Source organism: Stylophora pistillata, chromosome 11 (assembly GCF_964205215.1).
Source record: "Stylophora pistillata chromosome 11, jaStyPist1.2, whole genome shotgun sequence".
In the NCBI taxonomy this organism is placed as follows: domain Eukaryota; kingdom Metazoa; phylum Cnidaria; class Anthozoa; order Scleractinia; family Pocilloporidae; genus Stylophora; species Stylophora pistillata.
The window spans coordinates 28,310,785-28,316,491 of NC_142529.1; the positions used below are offsets into that span (position 1 = coordinate 28,310,785).

Sequence of the window (5,707 nt, forward strand, 5' to 3'; positions counted from 1 at the left end):
GAATTAGCTACCAATGATCAAGAATACGACAAGGCATATTTGAAGAAAGATAAGCATACATGTTTAATTAATCTTCTTTTAGCAATATAAAAGTATTGGATAAAACTTCGAAGAGTAGTTTGTGAGAGTGTTTCGAGGTACTTCTTATCGAGTTGTATTGGTTCACCTTTAGTCTCGAGCTTGTTTTGTCATCAGAAAAATGTCCGTAATGCTTTTGAATATGCAGAGTGGTTTCGTTGCTTGTGTATATACCCACCGGTACTTTAAAGTGCACCTAAACTCAGAAATTTTTTTTTACGCTTAACGAAATAAGCGTATTTTTTGGAGTATTTCTGTGCAAAAATTTTTTAATTTGCTCAAATCTTTAATTTTCTGTGCCCAGTCAAAATACGGAAAATCGGCCGCCATCTTGCCCTACGACCGAGTTTAAAGAGGAATGGCTCTAGCGGGTAATGTGGCGTCAAATCGAGAACACGAAAGTCTGCATTTGACACATTTTCACTTGTTTGGGAAGGTTGTCGTCGATATTGTTCGAAATATGCCGACTAGGTGTGTTGTATGAGGAATGTATGAAGCGCGATACCTTCTTGCAAATTTCGCATGTTGCTACATCCTCCTACAACACACTTAGTCGGCCTATTTTCGGACAATATCGACTACAACCTTCCCAAACAAGTGAAAATGTGTGAAATGCAGACTTCCGTGTTCTCGATTTGACGCCACATTACCCGCTAGAGCCATTCCTCTTTAAACTCGGTCGTGGGGCAGGATGGCGGCCGATTTTCCATATTTTGACTGGGCACAGAAAATTGAAGATTGAGCAAATAAAAAAATTTTTGCACAGAAATACTCCAAAAAATACGCTTATTTCTTTAAGCGAAAAAATTTTTAGGTTTAGGTGCACTTTAAATAGTGGGTATAAAATAGAATTGACTTTAACCGGTTGTTTGGAAATTTCTTCACTTTCAGATCGATCAATATCCTGAAACTACATGTTACGGCCGAAAAGGGAATTCGAATGAGGAATATTATCAGCTTTAAAAGTTCATTAATTCAAAGGGTTCCTCTACTCCAGCAGGTCGCTAATTCGGTTTATTTTCTAGTTGTTCCTAAGTTATACTAATTATAGAAATGAATAAAAGCTGATAGTTTCTAAAGAAACTGTTTGGAGCTGCGTCGGTGGGGGTAACGAAATAATTTGGATATATCAACAAAGTTGAAATGGTAAATTGGCTACCGTAACGATTGCAAAAGCTGACATTTCGAGCGTTAGCCCTTCGTCGGAGCGAATAGAGGAATTGTGGGTTGTGCGTGCTTTCTGCCTTTAAAGGCAGAAAATGGAGCTACGTTATTGGTGGGAACATGGCAACTAGAAAAACACGAATAAATTAGTGGAATGAAAAGCGTTCGTTCCAATTTACCATTTCAACTTTGTTGAGATATCCAAATTATTTCGTTACTCCCACCGACGCAGCCCCAAACAGTCTCTTTTAGATCATCTACTCTCTTATCTTTATGTGAGGAGGAGGAAACTCAAGGCTACTTGATCTTTACCTTTAGTTATACTTTAATCAATGGATAATAAAAAATCGTCCAAATCATTTAAATACAAAATACTTTGAAATAAAATACCAAATTATACTAATTATAGGTCTACCGCTTTCGAGAGGTTAACTACTCCAATATTTCCACTCTCTTTTCAAGCTTTTTTGTAGTTCAGAATTGAGTACAATACACAAAGAATATTTTTACTTTATTATCGGCCCTAGCAGAAAATAACAGCATATCAAAGAAAGTTCCCTTATTCATATTGCATTTTCAAACAGTATTATAGCTGACGTGTTTTGTGCTTACCAAGGGATTTGACTTAAGTGCTAATTCGTATTTAAATTCAGCTTTGGTAATTGATTGATATAAACAGTCGAGAGCCGTCCACATATAATTGCTTAGTAGTTTAGCTGAGGTCGCTATTTGGAATAAAGAATTAAACAAATTTCGATTCCACGTTGGTTTAACATTAAGTTGAGAACTTTTTCCATTTTCAGCTTGCCGAGTCTGATAATTATTAGTGTCAACTTACCACACAAACAATATGGCACTTAATAAGATTCCTATCAACTTAAGTTGATCCAAGTAAAGAGGGTCTGTTTGTCGCACTGTGCAATGGGAGGAGAAATATTAAAAGATGTCTCTACAATTGCCCCTTATTGTTATTTCATACCTGGTGTAATTGACAAGTTCAATAGGCTAAATTTTTATGTCATATCTAAGATAATCACTTACAATTTGTTGGCGAAAGGAGAAGAACAAATAGAAAATGTAAAAGAAAGAAACGGCAGCAATTCTTTGTTCTTTTGTTTTGCCCTAGTTTCGTCGGAGACGAAACGGAGGTGGAAGAGCCACAAAAGGTTATAAATTACACAGTTGAATTCAAATATTCTAAAATAGGTTTGTATCTGCGTCCAGAGGTGTCCATACCGATTAATTTGAAATCACTATATGCATTCGAAAACCTGAACTGATTGACATGGGTTGGACATCCTCAGCTTGAATCTTCTTTATTTTTCTTTCTCAGACGTTTTTCAAACGAATAAACAATTATAAGGAGGTTACATAATTACTAAGTAGGAAGTGATGTTTTGTAGCTGTTTAGATGAAATATTTCTCGTTGCAATCCCAGATAACCTCAGTCCAAGAAAAAGGAGACGAGAAAACAGAAGAATGTCGACAAATGTCACTGAAGGTGGAACATAGACCAAGACATCTCAAGAACTGTATTGTTCCCCCTCACTAGTTCAACAAGAATCAAAAATTTCTTTCCTAACAGTCCACATTCTCCTCTCCATCACAGCATTTCTTGGCAATTCTCTGATCCTCGTTGCCCTTCACAAAGAGTCATCCCTTCATCCGCCGTCCAAACTCTTGTATCGTTGTCTGGCAGCAACTGATCTGTTGGTTGGTCTTGTTACCCAGCCTCTCGTTGCTAGTTTATGGCTTTCTGTGACTCACGAACAATGGAATCTTTGTCGATACGCATATGACGCCGCCTCCCTCACAGGCTATACATTATGTGGAGTGTCTTTGATGACGATGACGGCCATAAGCGTGGACAGACTTCTCGCCCTGCTGTTGGGGCTGAGATACAAACAAATTGTAACTTTGAAACGCACATACATCATTATAGCTAGCTTTTGGATTGAATGTACTGTCGCTGCTTTATGCTACACATTAGATTACCGTATACCCATTCTGTACTTCTCTATATTAATACCATCTTGCCTTGTTATTTCAGTCGCCTCGTATATAAAAATTTTTCGGGGTCTCAGTCGTCATCAGGCTCAAGTACAAGATCATGTCCAACAAGAGCGGAGCCAATCAAATACCCAGAACATTGTGCGATACAAAAAGGCAGTGTACAGTGCATTGTGGGTGCAGTTAGCATCAGTAGTTTGTTATGCACCAAGCTTTATACTGACAGTTGTAGCCGTTTGCAGTAAAACATATTCATCAGACCTAGTAGTAATATTGGAAGTAGCAATTGTCTTAGTTTTCTTTAACTCGACTTTAAACCCGTTCCTTTACTGCTGGAAGATAAGTGAAGTAAGACAAGCTGTGAAGCAGACAATTAGACAAGCACTTTGCTGTCCATGGAGTTAGGTCCTCCTCAACTTATAAAGAGTACTTTCGAAGCTGAAAGTGATTACACAGTTGTTGCATGAAAACGCCCGTCAAATATGTTATTGGATAGGAAGAAATCGAAAGCTCAAATAATACTGCTGCTTGAGGCATGTACACAGTCTGTTGTAAATATTTTCCCCGTTAATTCTTGTTTTTTATGTTATAAATATTTCCCCCGTTAATTTATATTTTTTAGGCTGATTTATGTCAATCATCGAACAGTACTTTTGATTTCTGTCGTGCAAAGCTCTGTGAGGATCTCACGTCTAATCGAGTAATCATGATAACAAAATGGCTTGTTGTGTACACCATGCAAATAGCTGAAAGAAGGCAATGGAAACACTAACCATATCTTTGCAAGACTGTTGTTCGTGTTAGCTAGCCACCAATGATCATGAATACAGTAAGGTATAATTGAAGAAAGATATGCATGCATTTTACTTTCATGATTAATCTTCTTTTAGAAATATAAAAGTATTGGGTAAAACTTCAAAGAGTAGTTTGAGGGATCTTTTAATTTCAAAGTTCCTTTCCTAATTTAAAGGAAGCGACTTGTTATTGACGTCATATTACCAAACGAGTTGCGTTGGTTGACATTTAGTCTCGAAATTGTCTTGTTATCAGAAAAATTTCTGTAATGCTTATGAATATATAGAGATGGTTCCGTTGCCTGCGTATGTTAAAGTTGCACCGCCCTCGCGGGAGCCTGGCCGTTCGCCTTAAACATAAAAAAACTCCAGGTATCCTTTGCGGATAAAAGGAAGATTCCATGTGAACGGCACTTAGGATAAGAGAACTGCTTAGAAAAGCTGTGAGGGAGTGGCGAATGTTGACAGTAGACAAATAAATTGGTTACTGTTTTACCTAAAAATCTTCCTCATTAGAGTTCCCTTTTCTTAAAGACTCCTTATATGAACTGCTTACCCTGTCAAAAGACATGTCTGTTTTCCTTCTGAGATGTACGTGATGGAACCCTGCTTTGGTCATCACCCTTGTCACCAGCGTTTAGTCATTAAAAATTCCGGCGCGAAAACCTTTTAAATGGGAAACAGACCAATTATTTTCAGCGTTCATTGATGTGCCTTGTATTTACATTATCAAATAAACGGAGACAATTTGTGAGTTAAAAGCAAAGTAAAGGCCGGTAATTTTTCCAATTAAGCTGAACAAATTCAAGTTTCTTACTTCCTCATTAGTTTTGACCGGCTCGTATCGCAATATGACGGTAACGTCAAGTGCTTTATTTTAGAAAGAAGGAATCAAAATTGTTTTACCGTCAAGGAACAAATTCTTCAATAAGATATTCTTCACCACAACCTTAAGACCAGACTTTATTAACGTTAACAAGAAAGTTAGACAAGAGGGCAAAACCCAGCTAAAAGTATGGTTAGCTTTCCTTTACCATGCATGAATGCATAGCTTCGTTTCTTTTATGTACTGTTGTATTTATGGCGAGTGCCGTCGCTTGAAAAACATTTTAAAACGTGGTTCTAGTGTTTCCGTTCGCTTTCTTTAAAAGATATAAGGAACAACTTGCTCAATAAATAACTTCAACCAAATTCACTCTCACCTTCTGTTATATTACTGGTCACCATAATTTATCAGTTCATCAGTAAGGCAGTGGTACACTAAGAAAAAGCTATTATCATCCTCCAGGGACGCTTCGCTTAGCGAGTTTGTGCAAACTATCTTCCCCACCTAACGTGCAAACAATAAAAGGAAGATTCCTTGCGAACGGCACTTAGGATAAGAGAGCTGCCAAGAAAAGCTATGAGGGAGAGGCGAATGTTGACTGCAGACAAACAAAATTAATTGATTACTGTTGTAATCCATCAATTAGCGAAGGGGAACGTGACTGGTAATAAAATATATGCTGCGTTCCACCTCGTGTCAGATTTTGGTCACGTTCTTCTGACAATCCAGTCCAATGAAGAGCCATCTCCAGTTTTTCGGCTTTGATTCAGGCAAGACATATGTTGTCTTACCTGAACTTGCAGCACCATCAGTACTTGAAATGATTTTTTCTTTA

The 5,707-nt window shown here is 37.6% G+C and overlaps 1 pseudogene; it reads left to right on the forward strand.

Moving 5' to 3' along the window:
* The first annotated feature begins 2,721 nt into the window (after positions 1 to 2,721).
* On the forward strand, positions 2,722 to 5,214 carry LOC148720996 (melanocortin receptor 5-like; annotated as a pseudogene).
* Positions 5,215 to 5,707: the final 493 nt, after the last annotated feature.